This window comes from Aythya fuligula, chromosome 4 (assembly GCF_009819795.1).
Source record: "Aythya fuligula isolate bAytFul2 chromosome 4, bAytFul2.pri, whole genome shotgun sequence".
Lineage (NCBI taxonomy): Eukaryota > Metazoa > Chordata > Aves > Anseriformes > Anatidae > Aythya > Aythya fuligula.
Window position 1 is genome coordinate 48988289 of NC_045562.1, and position 23696 is coordinate 49011984.

Genomic DNA, 23696 nt, shown 5'->3' on the forward strand with positions numbered 1-23696 from the left:
AGCAGTCACTAGGCTGAGGAGAAGCTGCATGCTTCACTGCCACCAGGTTAATCTGTGCCACTCAGCGTGCATGTGCAAGAATTCCCCAGGCTTTGTTGCAAAAGTTATTGCAGTGACCTTGCAAGTAGCCAATTAACTCTATTTAAATACTTACTAATGGGCAGAGAACAAGTATAGTGCAAACTAGCTAAATCTTCAAATGCTGTTTTGCCAATAATTAGGCTCAGGGCTCCAAGCACTGACCTGCTGTTACAGTTTGCCTGAAAGCCCTGACATTTTTTCCCTGACAAAGGTGCTATTGAATGTGGGGCTGTCATGGCAGAGCTGCAGTTGCATTCATTGACAGTATGCCCGGGGGTAAGAGACTTGAATATATACAAGGTGTAGAAAATACTTAATTTACTTGTTAAATCAGTTCCCTATGCTGTTACACATCAGCACAATTCTTTGCCAGCTGCTACCGTAGATCCTGCTAAAGCTTCAGGAAAACGGTTTTGTTTTGCTCATGTTTTTACAGGTTGAATGTTAATCTTTGGCATGTTTCAGAGAGTTCAGATAGAGATCCCTGGAAATGAGCAGGAAGGAGCCTGTGTGAGCTGACCTGAGCTAGCAGGTGAGCACAAGCTGCTCTTCTTCATCTTCTGTGTGTGGAAAAAACCCAGTGCTGCTTCCATTTATATGTCTAACACCAGACCTAGGGGAGAGAAAAAAAAAAGTAAAGCATTTTTAATCTTCCTTGGATAGGATGTGTGTGCTGAGGCTTTCTGGTTCAATATATCACAGTAGGGGATGGCTGTATGTAACACATCTTTTTAAAGTTGTATGACCTGCTTTTCTGGATGCCTGTTTTGCTTTGCTTCTATGACGAGTGAAGGGCAAACTTCCCTTAACATGTGAAACCATCCCAAAATAGAGACACATTCATCTTCAAAGCCAATACAGAGAGAGTTGACAGTTAGTCCATACGTGCATGCAGCAATAAAAAGCCAAGAACTGAGACAAGAGGCTTAGACACAGTCGTGGTTGAGTTATTATTAGTTAAAGATTCCAAAATTTGGCTTAGAAATCTGTGCACAACCAGCTTTCTGCGTTTGTGGGCAAGTCGTGTACTTTCCATGTAGCAAGTTCCTTCTTTGTAGAGAAAGGCTTTAATTTGCTTCATTTTCTGTGCTTTCTTTTACTGTGTGTCTTCACATTGTTTGCATACAGTGACTGCTTAGGATAAATACATTTTTATGTCAACACAAGACTTATGCTTAATTATATAAAATCTAGTTGCCTAGACTGTGAAAAGCTTTCAGAAAATACATTGCGATATCAGAACAGAAAAAATAAATACCTGTGAATTCTCAAATTGCCCATCATTTCCAGATGTTTCTTGCTTTATATCTATGTAACCATTTTAGTTGTAAATTAGCCCAAAAGAAGTAGACAAGAATAATTTTCTCATCCTTGGTATTTACAGTCAGTCAGTAACATGTTTGTCTTTCAGCATCTGAAACCAAGCCCTTTCAAACAGATAGTATCAAAGTTGCTCAGACATTACTGCCAGGCATTGAACCATGGGAGCTGGACTCTCATTTTTAAAACCTTCACATTTTGGGGCCAGCATTGCCACTATGGACAGGCAAAGCTGGGAGCAGCATGCTCTTTGTCCCTCTTTTGAACCAATGACCAGGAGGAAAACCTGCTTTCAAAAGCAAAAATTAGTGGAGATGAAAACTTTTTTTGCCTCAGAGTGTGTTAACTGTCTCCCAAGTCATTGTTTCAAACCTGCTCAGATTCACCTACTTGAGCTCATTGTAAAGATAGCAGCTGTCTTTATTTAGCTTAAATTTAGTTGTGGATCCAAGCTATCCTGAATAGTGTTTTCAAGGTTGGATCAACCGTTCTTCTGTAACCTAATCCATACCCTGTGCTTCAGGAGAGCAACACGTCAAACACACCACCAGGGTGGCCTCATCTGCTTATTACCAATTAAATACCCCTGAGGTCTATTGAAAGAGTTACTATGATTTTTTAATTATTTTTTCCCCTAAAAGACTGGATTGGAAGAAAAAATAAAAAACACAGGAGGAACATTTCACAAAAGCAATGCTCCATCCATGTGTTTGCATTTACTAACAAAAATAACATTTATGGTGACAGTGAGATAGATCCAATTGCAGAGCTTGGAAAATAGTTTACAAATAAATGTTTGGTTTTGTTAAAAAAAAAAAAAAAAAAGTTAGATTTCTGTTCAAGCTATTGTTCTAGGAAACTTTAAGAATAAATTAAAACTATTAGACACTTTCCCTTGTCTTTCAGTTTGTTAGCATCATCTGAGAGGAACTTCAGCAGTCATTGTTTCTGAAAACTAAAAAATAAAGATAAAACATATTTGAAAATATTAAGGTACCTTTTTTGCTGGATGAAAATTAACATTTATTTTAATGGAACTGTGATTAAAATTAATTATAATCTAATTAAAATTCATTAACTCAGGTAATTAAAATTTTGATTATATGCATCAATACTTTACATGAAAAATTAAAGACAAACATGGTATTACAAAGAGAAAACTCAGTCCCGATGGTGTGTTTAAACAGTTTCACCAGTGCATATGCAGACATTCAGTCAGGTCTAGCAGTAGCCTATTGTGGTGACACAGAGCCCTCAGGTGTCTTGCTGTTGTGAATTGTCTCATTTTCAGCTGTTTTCCTGTCTGGGAGCATGTTCTGCAATGTCAGAGTAGCTTGCTGGGCCAGATCCATTCCCCCTCTACAGAGCTGCTTTTCCAGAGGGAAGGCAATCAGCTTGGGTGGCCATGGGTGAAAAGGAAGAAGAGAAAAAGGAGACATAAGCAATGTGAGCAAAGACAATAAATGAGAGATAGTATGTTTTAGGCGAGTGTGCATTAAGGTGGAAAAGAAATGGACGTATCCAACGGGCAGAAAGAAGCAGGGATGGATGATCATGTCCCACAGAGACCCACATGTCCCAGATAGCCACCTCGTGTAGTGCAGAGGATGGTCTGCCCCTCTGCAGCTGTGGGGTCGGGTCGATTCAGGAGCGGCCCTGTTAGGCTCCAGGTCAAGCTACAGCCAGCTGTGCTCTGCCTGGGAGAGGAGCACTGCGACATGATGTAAGGGCCCTGCGGGCGAGCACAGTAACCAGCAAACACGGGAGATTCCTCAGGGCTCCTGTTGTTGACAGGTCTAGCTACAGCATAAGGGAATGCGTTGTTATTCCAGGAAGCCTTAATGATTTTAGCAGTTGGCTTCCAAGGAACCTGTTTTTTTTCTTTCTTTCTTTCTTTTCTTTCTTTTTTCTGCATAAAAATTGCAGCTTTCCTGGGATGTTAAGAATACATTAGATATGCTTCGATAAATTGTTTAAGGTTTGATTTGAGCTGTCTTTCTTTTTACTCTAGTGTGATCCATTGCTTAATTCCAGATATTCCACTTTCCCATAGCAATTAGAAGATTTTTGTGTAGCATCTGTGTAATCTTATACAAGTACCTAAGAGCCAGACTGCTAAGTCTGCTCCATTTCCTCTAAACAAAGGTTTCTTCCTGTGGAGAAAGGAACTGCTTTTGCTTTCACTGTGGATGAGGAAGGTGGGGGAAAGTACACATCAACATGTATATATCCCATATACACATAATGCTATATAAAATGTGTGTTCGTGAATATATGATAAAAGAACATGTGTATATTGACAGATATTTGAAGTCTGGGTATAAATTTTGTTTTCCTTCATGTGTTTTTGTGGTGTGTAGTATGTGTCTGCGGTAGATACAGTCATAGAATTGGCCCAGCCTGTACTTTGTGCTGTTGTCACACTGATGTTTTCTCAGCATTTCTTGAAAACGTTCCAGACTAGCTCTGAAATTTGGGGAAATTCATTATGGTAGATTGCTCTTAGTGTTAGCATTTTAGGTCCCAAATAAACCTCAGCAGCATGTTCCTGAACATCGGGAAACACTTTGACTGTGTGGGTGACAGAGCCCTGGCACAGGCAGCCCAGAGAAGCTGTGGAGTGTTCTTCTTGGAGATCTTCAGCAGCCGCCCGGACGTGATCCTGGGCAGCCAGCTCTGGGTGGCCCTGCTGGAGCAGGGGTGGGACAGGTGGGCTCCAGAGGGTCCTGCCAGTCTCAGCCGTGCTGTGGTTCTGTGATTCTGTTCCCAATCAGAGCTGTTTTCGGCCTGCTCCTGTTTAGAAAGACTTAATGAACTCCTACTTTTCAAGCACATCTGTCATTCCCATAAAAAGCACTAAGTAAAGGAATGAAAATTGTTTTCTAGGAAGAGTTGAATCCTCAAAATACTTCTGTCTGTTGCTGTATCTCCTGTGCTGTTGCTGCCTGGGTTTGATTTGCTTAGGACTAATGGCAGGCCTTCCACCACGATGATTATTCATGTGGAAGTCGCTGCTGCTTCCAGTCTAGCAGAGCTGTGCTGGGCAATTCCTAGGGCCTGGTGTAAGCTTCTTCCTACTAACTTTTTAATTATCTTAGTGAGGCATGCCGTGCATTTAATCTAGCTCAGCCATCCGCTTGGATGACTCACAAAGTTGAATTTGCTGAATTGGAAAGGAATGCGAAGCACCCAGATGACATTGGCACTGCGCAGTGCTAGGGGAAGAGCTCCAATGCAACAGGAAACCAGTCCATCTGGTGCTTTTCATCTTGGTCTGCAAATAATCTCCATGGTCTCGCTGCCTGTGCCTGCTTGTATGAACCTGCAACGCTCAAACCCCTATCCAGGCTGCCTCAGTGTGGTCCTGCCCCATTGAGGCCTACACATAAAGCTTTGCAGAGCAAGTGGCAATGGTCTGATGCAAATCAGAATGAGCCATGCTGCACCCTGGCAGATTGAGCCAAAAGTCTGCTTTCCCCATGTACAAGAAAATGTAAGCAACGATGGGCTGGCAATATTTGCCTCAGCCCAGTGTTGTGCAGCCTGTTGTTTGCAGGCCCTGTCTGATTCATGGGACAACGGAATATGATAACTGATGTGATGGCACCAAAACAACCTACCCTCTGGTTATGGCAATGGGAACACAGCTTTGACATGGACACTGCCAGTCAGGAAAGTGTGCAATTAATAATTAAAAGAACAGTTTTGCATTTTACTTCTTTAGTGCTAAGGACACTGTTTCACTCCTGTTCTGCCAGCCCCTGAACAACATGGGATACAAGAAGGACATTGGCCTCTCTTCCCATCCCCAGTGTTGGGTTGTCCTTTGATTTTGAAATGGCGGAGAAACACTGCTTTTAAGCATTCAGCCAGCTAGCAGGGAGTGATCCTGCTGGAAATGTGACGCACAATCAGGTTTTGAAAATATACTGTCTGAGAGCTGGTTGTGACCAGCTGATACATGCAAGAGAGCCTTATTGTGTGCTGTTTTTAAGTAGTGTTTAATCAAAACAGGCTTGCTAACACTTCTGGGTTCATGTCCATGGCAAAGATTGATAGAGGTGGCCGACTGTTATGGGGAGCCATTCCCTACTATCGTTAGCAATGCTGCTTTTAGCAGTGCTCGCATAAATCCCATTTCCCCCTTGCAGTGTCCTGTCAGCTGGTGATGTTTCAAAGGAGAGCACAAATCTTCTGGCAGGTGTGGGGCAGCAGTGGGGGACCACAGGGAGAGCTGGGGCTGGAAAGGGCTCCTCTCCCCGGGTCAGCACCAGGGCTGCTCTGCAGCTGGAAAAATGCAAGGGTAAGTCCAAGTCAGAGAGCGCTAAGAGGGATTCTGTTTTGCAGCTTTTTCTAACCAAAACCCCAAATATTTCTACTTGGAGAACTTTAAAGAAAAAGAGAGGAAGAGGTATGTGTGTGTGTGCTCTTCGGTGAGTGGTGGAGCAGCTAAGGGACTTGCCCAGGTCTCCTGTCTCTACCTCACTCAAGGAGGAGGCAGCTGGGAGGCCCTCAGTCTCTCCTCTTGAAGTTGTTCCACTTTGTATAAACAATTAACATTTACTAGAAGAGGGGCTGGTGCTCAGGAAGTCTCATCTCTCAGATGAAGACCCGCCAGGCTACTGATTCATACACACACGTGTGCTCTCTCTCAATGAATAGTTAATGTTTTATTAAAAGTGGAATGGGTCCAAGGGAATGATTCAAATCTCCTCCCTGGATCCAATGCTTGGCTTTCAGCAAATATGCTTTTTGTTCCATCAGAAATGTCATTCCTTTTACACAGCTCCTTCTTCTTCCCCTCATCTAAATGCTCTTCTTTGTTCCAGTTGATTTTTGTTTTGTTACTGGCCCAGACCCTGCCCTCTTCTTTGCTCCTTGACCCCGTGAGCAGAAGATCTATGGCTCCATTATATTTGAGATCAGCTGAATCAGTGAAAGGGCAGAAGGTATGTTTTCTTCTGAACTGAGCTGGGGAGGGTTACATTGTTCCTGTCTCCACGCCACCTCTCAGAGTATTCAGGGCAGACTCACACTCACCAAGTCTGCTGTCACTTAGCACTTCCCAGAAGCCTGTTTTGGAAATCAGAAGAAGCTGCAAGGTGCCTTCATCCCTTGACAGGACAATCTTTAATCACCACCTTCTGCCTCTCTCAGGGTGGCTTCACAGCTGGAGATAGCAGTTCCACAGAGAGAAGCACAAGCTGAAGACAAGCAAAGAACCTCTTCCCTGTGGAATATAACCCCAGCCTAAACCTGAACCTAACCTGCCCTCAGGACAGGTGGGGCTTGCAAACCCCACATGCAAGATATTAGGGATTTCCGACTACTTTTTGTGACTGTAAGTTCTAATTCAGGCTATAAGGCTTCAACCTGAGGTTTTGAGCATGTTTCTCTGCCCACATAGCGCAATGAATATGCATGTTGTTGCATAGCATGCCTGAATCTTCTGGGGTGGAGGTGGATGGAGAAAGTGGACCTAGTGCTGAAAGAGCTGAAGAAGACGTGGTTGCTCCTGCCTTGGCTGTTGGCTAGACTAGTTGGGTCAGCCACAACCTGGAGGACAATCAGTGGCTACCCTTGGCTGATAGTAAGATCAGTGGCTAAGCAGTGCTTATAGGACTGGTCAATGACTGACATTCAGATGCAGCCATAAAGGTCATTCATTAAGCCTCTGCTTTTATTCACTCACTTTTTATTTCAGCCAACATATTCCCTTCTAGCCAGCCTCTCCGACCCTGGAGAGCTCTCATCTGCTTTACTTCCACGTGGTGATAGGAGAGCTGCGTAAAACAATTGTAAAAACACCCACAGTAACTGGCTCCTTGTCTAACTAAGCCCCATCTGTTGCAACCCCTAGTGATCGCACTGCTACCCTAGAGTCATTAAACCATTCCATATGGGAAGCCTTGCCATGTACATAACCTTGCCCACAACAAAGCCTAGTGAAGGAACTGTGATGTTAGGAAAAACAATACAAATCAAGACAACGGTTAACATATTGGGAGAACATGTAAGCAGCCTGCCAGTTGTAAATTGTAAATTCCAGTTGCCCACCGTGTGGCGGGGAGAGAGGAATGTGAGCAATGCCAGCACACATGCTCACATCCCAGACCATTTGCACCAACTGCTTTGACTCCTCTCGGTGCAATGGTGTTTGTATGTTACCTGCTGTTCTTTGTGTGCAGCAAGTGGGTTTTCACGATTCCAAATAATGTAAGTCTGTACATTTCTTATAAAGCTTAACAAACCTACAAACCCAGGGTGCCTGTAACCTCCTTTGCATGGCTTTGCAAATTGATTTCAAGTCTAGACTTCATATGGGTGATCTTTTTTCTTTTTTTTCTTTTCCTTTTCTCTTGCAAGAAAAGCTCTAACACACCCTACTACATTTCCCATTATTACATATGGCTTTCTCTTATCCCATGTAGCATTTGAACTAACTTGGGCGGTGCAAAAAAAAATAATTCAGGTAACTCTATCCAAGCTGGTTTAGGCTAACTTTTGCCATGGTAGGGTGAAAAAAAAAAAAAAAGTAATTACATTGAGATTTAGTGCTTGGTTAAGGGGCAGGATCTCACAGGAAATGCAGTAAGAAGGAAAAGTCATTTCACTTTTGAAAACCATAGCCAATGTTCCCTCCAAACCTCACTGGCTGCCATTTGCTTTCTGTTTTGCCAATGTTTTTATTAGTTACTTTGTAAAGGCGCCAAAGACACGAAAGAACCTGGATTTTTTATTTTATCTTTTTTTTTTTTTTTTTTAATTTTATTTTATTCCAAGTGTGATTTAAGTCTCTCCTAGGTGTGATGGCTGTGTAAAGATTGTATGTATGAAAAGCCAAGCAATGCCACCTCAAAGTCTGCTTTGGGATAGGGAAATCATAGCCTAGTAGCTCCCAGCTAAGGAAACAGATGTCAAAGCTATATCACCCTCATCAGAAAGGTTACACTTGGTCTCTCTGAGGGAGCATGGACAAGCAACCAAGCTGAAAGTAGCTGTGATTATTTTCTGGTGTAAATCTGTGTCATACCACCTTGCTGGCACCGTGCTAAACACAGCCCATGTGCGGTTTCTGCAGATCTGGTTCCTAACGCTGCTTGGCTGCCTTGAAAATGTGCTTGGAGTGGAGGTGCACAGCTTGTCTTCTGCTGGCCTCCTAGCATGTGTCTGCTTGGGATACAGCTGGTGGTCCTGTGAATGAAACGATGGGTTGACATCAGGTCCCTTTCTAGACTCATCCTATCTTTTCCTAATATCTCATCTGCTGTGGAGCCTACTATATCCAGGCAAACTGAAACAATTCTGCCACCAGCAGGGTGTAAAGTTTCCCATTTTCATTAAAGGCTTAGAAAGTAACTAAAAAATATTAATAATAAAACTGGAGAAATGTTCTGGGAAGCTGATATTTTCCATGTGCAGACCGAATACAAGACTTCCCCTTCAGTAACTGAAATGCAGTCAGATGGATTAGCTGTGACTCCTTCAGGCTCTCCACTGACGGCGTGAGCTGGGGGTTGGAGAGGAGGATGTCGTCTGCACCAGCTCAGGTGGCTATGGTGGATGTAGAATCTGCAGCTGCTTGCAGGATGCTTCCTTGTCCCAAAAATCTCTTCTGGATTTTCTCAATTTAGAGGCTTTTCAAGTTGCAGACACTTTAGGGCTTTTTTTTCGGCAGAAAGCTGAAAGAAACATCATTTGCGGTCTTTCCGCTCTTAAGATTTTTTCCGTGTTTTTCCAGATCTGGGCTGCTCTTGGCATTTTCTTTCCTGTTGTAACTGTCACACTTAAACTCCTTTTTTATCTTTGTTAATGACTACATTTTTATGAGCCTGTGGGACATGTTCCATGAGCACTTTACTTTTCCTTCTGAACGTGTGGTAGCTTGGTTTCAACAGACTGTCTGTGGCAAGCCAAGATATTCTGAAGTGGATTTTTCCTGTGTTTCATGACAGCAGCGAACAGGCAAATCAAAAAGGCTGGGCTTGAAGCAAATCAGACACTTTTTAGAGAAAAAGATTCTCACTTAATTAACTTTATCCTCTGAAGCAAGGAAATGACAGAGAAGTTTTGTCAATTGTATTATGCCTGGCAGACAAAGGAAATTCTGGTCCTTGCTGCAGTCCTTATTCTGTGTAGATTTACTTCTGCAGAAAGGAGAGGTCTGTCCATGTCCCGTACCAACTGTGGGATGAGCAGCCTCTGTACACCTGAAGATTTGGTTTGGGGTTTTCCCTCCAATACCTAAAAGAGATGTCTAGAACAATCTGAGGCATCATTGACTTTGGGGCCAGTTGTATGACTACAACTCCTGCCTGTGTATCTGCTACTACATGAATGTAATCCACTAAACCGGAGAGCTGTCCCCATCTCTCCAGGAAGCAAGCAGCAGCCTCTGGCCCTGCTTCAACCAAGATGAGATCAAAGTTCCACCAGCTGGATGAGAGGAAGGGTGACGGGATCGTTGCTGACCCTCTCCATTCTTAGGGAAGCTTCTCATCTCCTGTTGGAGTAACGCTGGCCAGTGGTCCTGTTTCAGCAGCTCCAGGACCTCATCCAGAGTGTGGGACCTCTTCCTCAGACCACAGCTGCAGGGAGGGAGGAAGCGTAGGTTGAGCAAGAGCTAGGGACAGTCATTGTTTAGTTAAACTGGGCTGCTACGCACATCACAACAGAACAGATCTTCCTGTAACCAGAGAGAGAAGGACAAACACAAACCCAAAATGATTATTGTAGCAATCACCATACAGGTAAAGAGTGCCTGGTAAGCTGTCATTCTGGTAGTCAGATCAGCCAAAACACAGCCTGTTACTGTCTTGAGCTAGCATTTGAGTTAGAAAACTGTTTAATTTTGTATTCTTGTTTTTATTTTTTTGTTTGGAATCTCAAAGGGACTATCTTAAACAGGATTTTGGCAATAGTGATGATAAAATGACAAATATTTAATCTCCACTCGAATTGCCTCTTTTTGACATTGAACTAGCACTCTGCGAAAAAGTGATGTATAAACAGTGGACAAAGGAAGATGAAATAAACACAGACAGAAAAAATAACACTACAAAGTGCAAAGTAGTTACAGGACCAAGTTTGCCCTTTAAAAATGAAAACCAAACCAACAAACAAAACCTCCCTTAAAAAAAAAAAAAAAAAAAAAAAAAGGCAAGAATACTTTGTTGTGTTTTTAAGATGTGAGTCTCAATAGTTTCTGAAATGATGTTTCAATTATCTATGATTTATTTTCTGCTGTTACGCACTTTCCTTTTCCATGATTGTGCTATATCCTCTAATTGCATTCTAATGATATTTCAGCCTGGGTTTTGAGCCTGTGGCTCTGTTGCCACCTCCCACCCGTGGTGTGAAGGACAGTGCGAGGCCACGCAGCGTGTTCTGGTTGGACACTGAGATCTTTTCTCAGTAAGTAATGCTGGCCTTGAGAAGGGTATTTGTGAAATGAAGTTTAAGAGAGCAGTTTTCATTCATAAGGCCATTACGTCTTTTAAAGAAGGCATTTACAGGCATTTTTCCCCTTGTTTCCTATCAACATTTCTTACGTGAAGAAGCTAAATGGGTTTGCTGCCCACCACTCTCCACTCAAAACCCTCATAAATGAGCAGGAACAGGCATTGTAGTTCCAGCTGGCCAGTAAATAGAGTGTGAAAAGAAGTTTTACCTTTCTATTTTAAAACAGAGCAGAGGTTTAAATTGCCATACACAGAAAGATTACAGGCATTAAGAGAGTAAAATAACATATATTCTGTGTAGCAGATGGCAGGAGATGAATATTTCAGTCTTTCACAGTTTTTGATCCATTTTCCTCAAGTGTTTCATATCGCTCCACTGAGATACCTTAATTGCTATAGGATACCCTCTCTCAGCAAAGATTTCCAAGAGTATTGCCAGTTTGCAATATAGGGAAAGACAATGCTTAAGCAAAGTGACAACAACGTCCTTATAACAAAACCCATATTTTCATTTTATGACTTTTTGTAGAGGAATCTAATTATACTCCATGAAATAAATAAAATTATGGTAATGTGAGACAATTCTGAAATTATATAGTCTTGGGCTTGAGAAATGCTACAGATTCCTGTTGTGTAACCATGATTATCAACTGAAAATGCTTGCTGGTTCGAGTTACGTGGAGATAGCCCAAGCTGAGTGAGTGAAAAGACAAAGGAGGGTGTCGGGGAGTGGGAAATGAGAGTACCCACCTCTGCGTGTGTGAGGTCAGGAGCTTCTCCCTCCAATCCATGCTGAAAAGCCACTGGTAGGCTTATAGTAATACCAGGGGCACAAAGAACCTCATTGTTGCATGTGTTTAATAAGATAAAGGAAAGAAAAAATAATAATTTAGGAGTGACCTAAATTTATGCCATGTTTCAGTGGTGCTCTCTTTTTTTTTTTTTTTTTTTTTTTTTTTTTTTTTTTTTTGTTCTTCTGTAAAATGTTCTTGAACTGCTGTAATATTCAGCCTTAATTTTCTCCATAGATACAGTAAAGAAACTCAGAAATACATAGGGTAAACTATTCCTTCTGCATATGAAAGATTGTCAGATTTCTGCAGTAACCTTTCCAACATCAGTGTTGAAACACGTAGCTGCTGCTTCAGATGTGGCTAAATGAGGATAGGAGGAGATAGGCTTGTTTTATGGGAACCCTCACAAGCTCCTGGAATAGAAAAAAAAAAAGAAAAAAAAAAAGGAATAAAAAAAGGCCTCTTTAGGATGAGTAGTCCAGAGCTTTTCTGCTTGTGCTGAGAAGAAAGCACTGTAAACATTTGATGTGCAGATCTCTCACTTGATGATTTTATGGAGGACAGTTCTGGCCAAGAGCCAAGCCAATTCTCATTGTGATCACTGCAAAGTGTTGGGAAGGCCCTAAATTAAAGTGGAACAAACTGGAATTTATTTTTCAGAAGAAAAAAAAAAAAAAAAGCAAACAAAATAACCGAACAAACAATCAAAACCAGAAATGCCCACAAAAACTCAGCAATTCCATCACATCAGGTATCTATTTGCTCTCAGTCCTGGAGAGAAACCTCTCTAATGCCTCCAAGAATTCAATACACCCATAAGGCAACTACTTAGTCATGGTGCAGAAAGGACTTAAAGAAGAGAGGTACCAGGCATGTGTGTGTGTGGCAGTAAAGGAAACTGAACAATCTGGAGCCTGGTGCTGTCAGTAAAGCCCTGCAATTCAGACTCCTCTGTCCTTTTAGGGTTTTGCAGGCTGTAAAGGGAGCTGCTCACTAGCTCTCCATCTGGAGAGAGGATGCTGCTGTAGCAGCTTTTACTTGGAGGTTGCACATTGCAAGGCGAGACAGAAGCCTGCAGCATGAAATGATCAGATACCCAAGCTGAACCTGTAGAATATACAATTTCCTGAAACATAAAGCTAATTAAACAGAAACTTCTCAGCTGCTCTATGATTCTTCATTTCACATTGAAGTGTTACTAGTCATGATGTTTATCTTTTATATCTCTAACTTCCCTATAAATCTGGTGCCACTACAAATCACAGATTGGCATTATTTATCATAATGCAGGTTCAACAGTCCTCCTAACCTGGTTCATAATCATTTTTTTCTAAAGTCTTTTTAAATATTAGGGATAAATTTGTCTTACTCACTCATTGCATCTTTGCCATCTTCCTCAATGTAAGTGTTCCTTTTATATTGCCTACACTTCTGGTTTCACAGGAGATTATGTTTTCACAGGAGGTTAGGTTTCCACCTCCCTCCCAGGTGTGCATTTGCTTGATATGTGCGAGAGCACAGCTTTTCAGTGCGCAATGCTTAAACTTGTGCAGACACAACTTTTGCAGTAAAAGCCCACAATACTTAGCACGTGTGCCATTTCCTCCTTTCAGGCCATGATATGAACATGGTCTTTCATAGGCTACAATTGGAAACCTTTGGGAGTTTCAATAGGAGAAATTTTTATGAAGTTACATGTACATTGCAGGTGGCACTGCAATACCACAGGGAATTTACTCTTTCCATCTCCCTCAACTCTTCTAGTCCATGTGCAAAAGCCAGGCATGGTTATTCCCTGGCATAACCCTGAACAGGAAGAACGGCACCTAATTAATGCATGTGCATATGCAGGACTCCACAGAGATATGCCTGGTTAGCAATCATACTGCTGTCAGTAAGGAGCCTTCCAGAGGACAGGATGCACAGCCGTGCTCAAGCACACCACACGCCAAGCCTGAGGACATCCCTGTGGCACTCAGCCCTAAGGCAGGCGTGCAAACGGCACCTGTCTTGCTTTCCATGCTATCATTTCGTTATGGAAGCAGAACAAAGCATTGTTCATGAATGTGAGTGTTTTGGTTGTTAGAGCACTTGTTTTGGCAGCCAGGAAGGCATCCACATGCAGAACTAGGAGAGCTCGCTCCCGTTGTAGGCAGCACGCAAGGAGTACAAGGAGACGTGTGGTCACGAACTGCATGAGGGTGATGGAACAGAGACCATGGCCTCTAGCTGAGATGTCCCAGAATATCTGAGACATCTGTACAGAGCTGGCAGAAGCCACGCAGGAGCTACAGGAGGTCTGTGTTGCAATGCAGGCCAGGCGTCTTGAGTACTCCAGTGTCTGAAAGGCCATGGGAAGCACGGCAGCTGAGTTGCTCCCCTAAGCTGGGAGGCTATGGTGAAAATGTGATCCAGTCTCTGGCATTTATTTTTTTTTTTTTGGTAGATAATCAATATTTTTTTTTAACAGGAACACAACTCAGCTTGAATTGGGTTTTATTTCAGCATTTTTGGTTGCCTTTCTGCCTTTTGTTGTGGACAAAAATGGCTCTGTTCAGTAGTTACTGAGTCATCGTCTGTGAGAGGACATTTGAGCTCACTTGGACTATTTTAAAGCCTCAGTAACAATGCAGATGTCGCAGACCAAGGCTTCCTGCAGCACGCTGCTGTGAACTTGGAATAAGGGGATTTGCCTAGCTGATTTGCAGCAGGACGGTGTCCCCAGCTAGTTTAAAGGCTGTGGCTCCCTTTGTCCCCTCAGGGATGGCCATTTGGTTTCTGCAGGGGAGGGTGAATAGATAGATGGTCCCGGTTATCCCTTAAATTCACAGAGAAGGGAGCAAGCAGGCAGCACCGATGGCCTCTTGGAGGCAGTTCACAAAACGTGGATGGCAGCTGCTACTTGCAGCCTCTCCTACTCACTGTCTCTCCTTCCCCTTCCTGCTCCTTTCCCTCATAAACATGACGAAAGGCGCTGCTCTGCCACAGCAGGAACATCTGGAGGCAGGACACTCCTGCAGAAATGGCACTGGAGGAGCTGGGGAAGGAAGGGGAGGGGACACTCGGTTTGACACTGTTTCTGTGTTGTTTTTCAGGGATTTGGGGGAAGAATGTTGTGTCTGATTTTGTGGATTGTCAAAATGAAGCCAGATGGCAGCGGATTAAGTGTAATACTGACTTGTTGTTCTTGGGTTCACGACTGTGTTCCCCTGGAGCAAGAGAGCCCTCCCCACACTGCAGCCCCAGCCCCATGCATCTCTGGCCACTACGTGTCCCTTCCCATGGGTTCCCAAATACCCTGCCCTGAAGGAGAGGAAGAGGGTAAGCTTTATTTTGGTGAGGGCTGCTAATTGGAAACTGCTTACTGAAGGTTTTTCATGCCTAGGTTACTCACCAAGAGCCTGTTTGCCCTGCTCCCCATTCAACGAAACACGGGCATTTTGCAACTGGAGCGATCGGTTTGCTTGCTTAAGTGAAGCTGCCGGCTGAGCAGCAGAGCCAGGGAAGCCTGGTTTCTTAGATTTGTGTCTGGTAGATGGATTTCCTGGTGTTTAGAAAGGCGTGAGTTCAATGGAAGTGTTTCCCATGAGGCGTTCAAGTATTTCATGCCCTTTGTTGATTCTTTGCTATCTAATAAGGGACGTATTTATGCCTCAACCTCCCTCTCCGTGTGAGCACTTAATGGGGTCTCTTTTCTTTACTCTGGTGGGAACATAATATCTTTGAAACTTTTATCCTTTGTCGAAGGTAGCGCACTGGAAAAAGCCACAGAGCTCTGAAGATGCAGTAGGGTGCAGAGAGGCAGGCACCGACAGAGAAAGGTGTGATCACCTCGACTGTGATCACCCCAGGAAATCAGGTGAAGGATAAATTATTAATTAGAGAGAAGGTGTATTTAAACTTATGATGCTGATTATCATCCAGTCTCTTAATTAGAAGTAGACAGGCTGACTAATTTCCTTTAAAAGGGCTGTTCTTCCCTACACCACCTCCCCTGGCACAAACACCTTCTTCTTTCCAAGGTAGCTTCTGTAGGTGCAGGCCAGTGAGTTTGCACCCAGCCTACGAAAATGACAGCAAAAAATGCTGTGCATTTCTCCTCTCAGACTGCATCATCCTTTCAAGCATAAGCTTAATACTTTCCATTTAACTTACTCCTCTATGATCTTTCACTGCAATTTCAGATTAAAATAGTGAATTTTATTTTGTAAGAAGTCTGCACTTCTTCATGCAGACCAGCAAATGCCTGCTCCAAGTCTGCGATACAGTCCTTGAGTCTGGGAAGCATTCTGACAAAAACCTGATGCCTTGGTAATTGAGGAAAAAACATAATCCAAGTCAGTTTTGCTGCTTTGTTGTGCTCTGTCCCATTCTTCCCTAGGATAATTTCTCAGCTGTTCAGAGGTTTGTTTGAAGCCATTATCTGTGCTCCATAAGTGTTCCGAGCTTTTTAGACTGTTTTAACAAATCACTGTCCGCTATCTTCACAAAGAGTTACCCTCTCTGGGATGACTTTCATAAAGATGGGGGCAAACCCATCATTTTGAGTTGTTGTGCATTTTCTTGTGCAGAGAGGATCTTGTTCTGATGTTTAGCTTGCAGATTCTTGGATGTGCAGACCGGCTGCATAGCTTGCACAGCACAGTGTGCCCTGACAGTGGTTGACAAAAGAAACCTGGGGGGGGAGGAGGCTGGAATTAGGACAGTGTTTGTTTTTATGGTGTATGTTGTTATAGTTTACAATATAGATAGCCGTAAGCCAGTCAAGATTTAATAAGTCATGACAATTTTATAGAGACTAGCTGTTACCAAGATGCTCAGAAAGACTTGGATCTCCTAATCTTCAGTTCAGTGACTTCAGAGATGATTTTTTCCTGATTCTTGAGGAGATACCCTAGTGGTATAAAGGAAATTTTTCAAAGAACTGGAGTCCTCGTACTCAGCTTGTAACCTCTGCATTTCACCTTCTGCCTTGGTGGTCTAGCGGGGGCGGCCCAAACATCAATTCAAAGCGTACTTTCATGTCCCTTGCACTACGGTGCACAGTCTGGAAGGTATAAATTAGAAATGCTTGAGTATTCCACTAATGTGTTTAGCTTATTTTAAGCAGAAAAGTTACTAATGACATATTTTCTGTTAAGCAGGAGTAAGCTTGGATGTGCTTATGTTTTTGTTTATTCTCAGAAGTATTTTTCATTTATAGTGTGAGCTTCTCCCCCTCAAATTCTTCTCCTGTTTTTCTTTACTGTATCCTGTTGTAATATTCCCTCTGGAAGGTCTTTTATAGAGTATTTTTTTACAGATTCTAAAAACTTCCTTCCTGGCATTTGCATTCTCTCTTCAGATGTCAAAATCAAAGATAATGGCCCATTGCTGGTGTTTTGGGAAGGGAGGGGCATGCAGGGGAGTTCGCAGTCCCCACACACTCAGCCAGTCGATGCACTTCACGCGTGGTGTGAGGGACTCAGTGTGTCCCAACAGTAGTGCACTGTTAGCCAGGACAAGGAGGAGACATTGAAATTCAAGGCAAGCATTTTGAAAATCGTCAGTATTTTCTGACCTGTTTCCCCCCGCACAAAGCTGACAGATCTCCCAAGGAACTTTCTGAAGATGGTACAAATCTCAGCACGAATGGCGATTTTGTCTGCCAGGCATGAATATAGACTTGTTCTGTCGGCAGCAGGGATACGTGTCAGCGATACTCTGAACAACTGCTTCAGCCTGAAGCCTTTGATGGATAATAGCAACCCCATTCATACACATTTTGCAAAGTATCTCCTAAAGCAGAAGCTCCTAGCATCTGGCAAAGCAGCAAGAGGGAAGGTTGGTGACATTAAGCACCAGTATACCCATGCTTAACCCTGGAGATTTGGGTCCAACTCCTGCAGTCATGTCGTAAAAAAACAGTTTGGTGCCTTCAGTAGCCCACATCTGGAATGTTTTGGTCTGCATGTATGTGGTCTGTAGAGGCTTGAAACTACAACAGGAAAATGTTATTATGTCAGTGTTATCAGCCGAGATTCAAGTAGCTAAGTGTTAGTAGAAGTGCTTTCAAAACAAGCTTCTGCATTGTAGTCCTGGATCAGACTCTTTTTTTTTACCATTTTGGCAGTTAAAGATATTCAATACAGATTCTCCAGGTATAACTATGCTGGAAAAAGCACATGTAATATTTGCCAAAGACATTACCGGGCACCGAAAGCTAAAGTTAAGGTTTTGCAGTGTCAGATAAGTCTGATCTTCTGCAGTTTGCTGAAGAGCTTTCTGTGTCTTTACTGCAGGCTGTGATACGCAGAAAGGGGAAGTGCACTGTGACATTGAACTGGTCATACAAGGTCTGTAAGTCAGCTAAATGCACGTTTGTAAATTCTTTTGAACATTTTTGATGGATTTGCCAATTCTAAGGCATTTCATGGTACAATGCTTGTAAAATAAATGTTTTCTAAAGGAGTTCTTATTTTAAATGATACTTTACCATTCACATTGTGGACTGAAAAAAAAAATAATTGTAATAATAAATCTTTCCATTAGAAACTGATCAAATTCCATTCAGCTTTTTGCTGAATTTTATACGTGCATACTCATTATAAATATTATATAGTATACATTTATATATCCATTTATTATGGCTTTTGAAAACATGTGAGATCTGAGTTCTTCAGTGTTGAAAACATTTAAACAAACTGATCCATGAGCACCAAAGCTAAAGAATCCTGTTTTGCTGTAGATTCAAGAGTGCCGTGATCTCCAAAGGAAGATTTTCTTGCTGTTTGGACACACAACTTCTTTTCTATGTCTGGAATGGGGGCTCAACATTTTAGTAACATCCTGCGTAAGAGTTTTCTTCCAGTGAAAATGCTATCCATCTTTCATCTCCACCTGCTCGCCTGCTTTCACCAAACTTGTTTAAATGCTGTTGAAAGCCCTTCTCATCTGTCAGAAGTGGTTGAAATCATCCCCTGAATTCAGAAGTCATTGTGGGTTCTGGGAGGCTGACAGACACACAGTTACAAGAGCTGCTGGAAACTTAAAATATGCTTTCTGTGTTGCAGAGTGAGGGCAGAAGTCCATGAACGGCTAGGGCTTGTGCTGTGTGGGGGAGGTCAGCAATCCAGCTCCTCTTCCATCCTCAGTTTATAAACCTTTGGGTTTGCAAATAGATCACTTTAGGGTAAAGCAGCACTTATTCATTTTACCTTTGGATTACATCTCTGAGCTATATCTCTTCCCTTATCACCATCTCCCAGTTTGCCATGGGCATTGCTAAGAAAGCTCTCTGCATGTATGTATTACACATTATACACTCCATCTGTCCACATGTAAATATTTCTGTGTCTCCTTACAACTTCTGCTTCTGATCCAACCTATACTTTGCACATTGCACTCTCCTGTGGATAAATGAATTACCAATTTAAGCAATTTGCATGGAAATAGAATTATGCTGAGATTGGTTCATTCATTCAGTAAAACAAAGGTTATTTGCAAGATGTGTGCTAGCCTTTGCTAAGCTTGCTGGGTCAGCAGCCCTCCAAGCAATAGCATGTTCAGACAGAAGGGGCTGGGCTGCTCAACAACTGGTGTGTTGAAAACATCTCACCTTCTTCACAGTGACCCCTTCCTGTCTGCTCTGCTCCCCCAGCTGATGTCTTTTGTTGTTGGTTTTGTGTGGGTATACTGGAACTTACGGTCAGTATGACCAAAGGAATGTTTGTGTGGCTGAAAGCCCATCATTTTTAGAGTTATGGCAATTAGTCTAATAAAAGAGACAACTTTTCCACAAAGGGAGAAGATCCCTTACCTCTCTAAGATCAGAGGGTTCGTTACATCCTGACTCAAATTGATGTATTTTAAAGTTGCTATGGTGTACATGGAAAGTAAGCATGGAAAGAGGGGCCCATTTTCATTTAGCTAAATTGCAGAGGGTTTAAACACTTTAGTTACAATCCAGTGTTCAGCGAAGTCAGTGTGGGCTGAGGGAAACCTGCTTCCCCAAACGTTTTTTTCCCTCGTTCCCTTACAAAAAGGCAGGGAGCAGCGTGGTGACCAGGCACAGCTGAGATGGCCATGGGCACTCATGCAGCCCCGTTTGCTCCCAGAAACGCTCTGCAGAACTTCATCGTCTGCGCTGTGTGAGAAAAGCAGCTGTCAGCCGTGCACAGATGTTAATGCATTTCTTCCCCCTGCACTAAACACATCTGTGTCTCTTCAGAGAGTTTCCATCTCTGGTAAAGGCCAGAGCTGAGTCCTGTGACTGCAAGGTATTGCAAGAGTCTGTAGACCACAACTCCTTGATAATTCGTGCCTGCGTGCTGTAAGTGGAGTCCTTGCCCGGGAGTTTAAAATTGCATTTGCTGAATTATGTTGCAAAGCCACCTGCAAAAACAGAACTACTCAACACAGAGAGAAGGATGCTGAATGCCATTATTTAAATAGCAATGCAGATAAAGTGTCCCAGTCTGTGTCAGCATCCCACGGGTCAACACAAAATATCTCTGTTGGTTTTGGACCGACTACTTGCCATGGAGCAAAAACGTGCGCTGGCTTGTAACTTGTTCAGTACTAAATGAGGGAGAGATTGAATAGGTGTGGCAGAGGACAAAAATCTTGACTACTAGGAACTGCCACAGCTGTATTTAAAGTAACAACACGCAGAAGGGGGCTAAGAAAGTAAATGTGGTTTGAATTCACCATGTCAGGAACAAATTAAATCAGTGTGGTAAAGGATCCAAAGAGAAATGCATTTGGAATTGCTTATATGCTGAAGCTGAGAGTCTGGGTAATAAGTAAGAGGAACTGGAATTTCTCAATAATCAAGATAAATTCAACATAATTGTCTCATCAGGTTTCAGAACCAGAGGGGCCAGAATGTGAGAATATTGAATAAGCTGTTTAAGAAGGCTAAGGGAGATAAAAGAAACAGTGTGAAATGAATGGCTTTTTGTATGACCCAGTGGCTTATATCTGCCAGACTTAGAATCAGGAAGTGCAGGATCTTAAAAATACAGTGCAATATGCTGATTATCACAGCCCAGGAGCAAGTCAGGGTGGGAAGCTGTGATATTATAAGTCACTGAATTGAACCTGAAGACAGGATTAGCTACTACCACTTGTAGGAAAGAAAACTGTGCAATTATGGGGAACTTTATTTTGGAGATTTGATGAAGATTTCATTTGTCTGTCTGTACAATATCACTAGAATAGCATTAAATACCAGATGACTTTTCTATAAAAAAAAAAAATGGTATCAAACCTGACATGGAAAAATTCAACTTTTGGACAGGCTGATGATAGATGTTGTTAAGAGAACCTATGTGGCAAAAGAAGATGAGGTAGAAATGTGTTTACATGTGTACACATATGTTTAAATAGGTAAATGTTTGTTTATGCATATTTGTACATGTGGCTGTGTACGTATCTGTACACATCTATAGATGTATATATGGGTATTAATACATACAGTACTTAAATAAAGTGTGTGGCTATATATTGGAAAAAGAGATAGAAAAGGGAAGATAGATATCAGTTGATATTTGTTTGTTATTAGGTACAAAAGTTACTAGCAAAGACTAGAAGAAAATCTTTTCTTGGCAAGTAAAAGCTGTTCTGAAAGAGTAATGTTACATACAGAAAAAAATGTAGCAGTGATGTAGGCCCAGCAAGGGTTGAAGGTGTTAAAACCATTCTTAAGAAATGCTTGGATGGCTGAAAAGCTCATTACAGATTTCTCGTTTATGTTTGGAAAGAAACAAGATGATATACATGTATCATGTGAGGATGATTAATTATTTTCCAGCCCATCAGCAATTAAGAGAATGTCAGATAAATCTACTTTGGGATAACAGCTTTGAACCAGCAGACCTTGTATAACCTGCAGATATGCAGCCAAAAATAAAAATAATAATAATTAAAAAAAAAATAAAAAAGGAAAAGGAAAATAAAAAAAATTGCCTGAGGAATTCTCTGACCCACTGACGTTAATTTTTAATAAATTTGGGGGTGTTTGAGAAATCTGCTAAGACTGAAAACATGCTCATGTTTTGCCGATGTTCTCATGGAATAAACAGGATAATTCTGATAACAGCAGGGCGGTTAGCCTAGCTTCACTTCCAGGAAAGTAATAGACAAGCTGATATGGGAATTTAAGTAATAAAGAACAGGAATATTATTAGTGGCAGCCAATGATGTTTTTATTGGATACAGGTCTTGTCAGGTAAACTTGGCTTGCTTTTTTTTTTTTTTTTTTTAATGTAAAGTTACCTGTTTTGTTAGTAAAGTAACTGTATAAGCACAATTGATCTTGAAAGGTGTTCAGCTTGACATCTCTGAATATTTTGCTCCAAAATGAACCACTTTGCATCCTTGCATAAGCTTATGTCAAGCAGCTGAGAACTGGTGTATCAAAAGCAAAAATATATGGGGACATTAGAGCAAGTATAATGCATGTACTGGTACCAGATGCAGACACTGGGCGGGAAGAGACCTTTCAGACAGCTAGGAAATGTGATTGATGTGTGATTGACGTGTGATTGATGTGTGATTGACCTGTGATTGAAGATGACAACCTGAAGCTGTGTCATCAAATTAGCAATAAATTATCCGTGTGTTTTTACAAGCACAAAGGATTAATTCTCAGAACAAACTACCAAAGATATTAGCAGTCTCCCCATTTTTAGGTCTTCAAACCAGGATGGCACACTCTTCTAGAAACTCCGAATGGGGCTAAACTCGGGGCAGTGGGGTCCATACATGGTGCAGAGCAGGGGACAGGCAGCCTGTGACATGTAAGAAGGTGGGCAAGATAACCTCCTTCTCTGTCCTACTCAAGCTCTAGGAACAGCTCCTACAATATAAACTTGTCTGTGAGAGTCAATGCAAGGATGGACTGTGCACACTACATACACGAACGTGGGCTTTTAGTACAGATGCTTTATCTTAAATGATTCCTTTTATTGTCTGTAACAAAGTATGGGAGAACAGATGAGATGCAATTTTGTGCCAGAGACTTCGTTCCTAATTCCATGTGAGCAAGTCACTTCTGTGCCTCAGTTTGCCCCCAATATAGAAAGTGAACCTGTTGCTTCCCTCTGTCCCTCCCTCCATGTCTGGAGGTGGAGAAACCTCCAGAAGGTACTCTAGGCAAATATGTTCTTCTGAAAAAAAGCATGGGTAATCTGAAAACTGGGGGCTGATGTTTCTAATGCATCAGAGTGCTTCCATCTCACAGAAGGCATTCACACTACCTAGGTCAGCAGTCCACCCGTGCTGTGTACTTTGACAAGATAAATGTAATTGTCCTGGGATTGGTTATGCAATGAGCTTGCTTTGCAATTTAACTAATGAATGTGCTGAGAGACCAGATTAATCTTTTAATTTCAACAATTTCTCCCAGGGGAGAACATACAGAGCCTGGCTATCTGTAATAGCATCCCCTCACAGCAGCCAGAGTGATTTTGCCACTTGAACATTTGTGTTGCTTATGTATGTACAGTTCATGTTTTCACAGATTTTTTGAAGGAGGTGGAAGGACCGGGGGCTTCACTTGAGATCACACAGCTGGGTCTGCAGGCTTTCGCAATCATGGCCCATGCTGATGGATGTTATGTGAGCTCTTTGATGGGATTATTTTAACTGTAGGTATGGCTGGGCTTTGTCCAGTCGTGCCATGCTCAGTGCTGTGCTCTCTCAGCCTAGGACAGCTGTTCATTTCAGAACAGTAGTTCTAAGTCTGATGCTATTACTGGTTCACTAATTGAGGACAAAAGATAATTTTAATCCTACGGGTCCAATTACTTCCTTATGTTAATGTTCTCCTTCCCAGGAGACTTCTTGAAAATCTAAAGATGCAGGTTACAGAAGAGACAGTGGATTTCTATGACAAGTGAACCATGACTTCCCAGAGTAACATACAATGTGTAAGATCCTTGCCATCTGTGATTTGCACCACGTAGGTCAACTTTGGAAGTCAACATCCAATTTAAACTGTCACACTGTAGAGGACTGCTAGCTTAACATCAGTGATTAATGACCGCAGAGTCCATAG

General features: G+C 42.1%; 1 protein-coding gene across 2 annotated transcripts in view; it reads left to right on the forward strand.

The window, feature by feature from the left end:
* The first annotated feature begins 522 nt into the window (after positions 1 to 522).
* LNX1 (ligand of numb-protein X 1) overlaps positions 523 to 23696 on the forward strand; it is a 103569-nt gene continuing 80395 nt past the window's right edge. For both annotated transcript variants that reach the window (XM_032185996.1, XM_032185994.1), the window contains exon 1: positions 523 to 613. The gene's annotated coding sequence lies outside the window, so the exon portion shown is untranslated. The remainder of the gene's footprint in view (positions 614 to 23696) is intronic.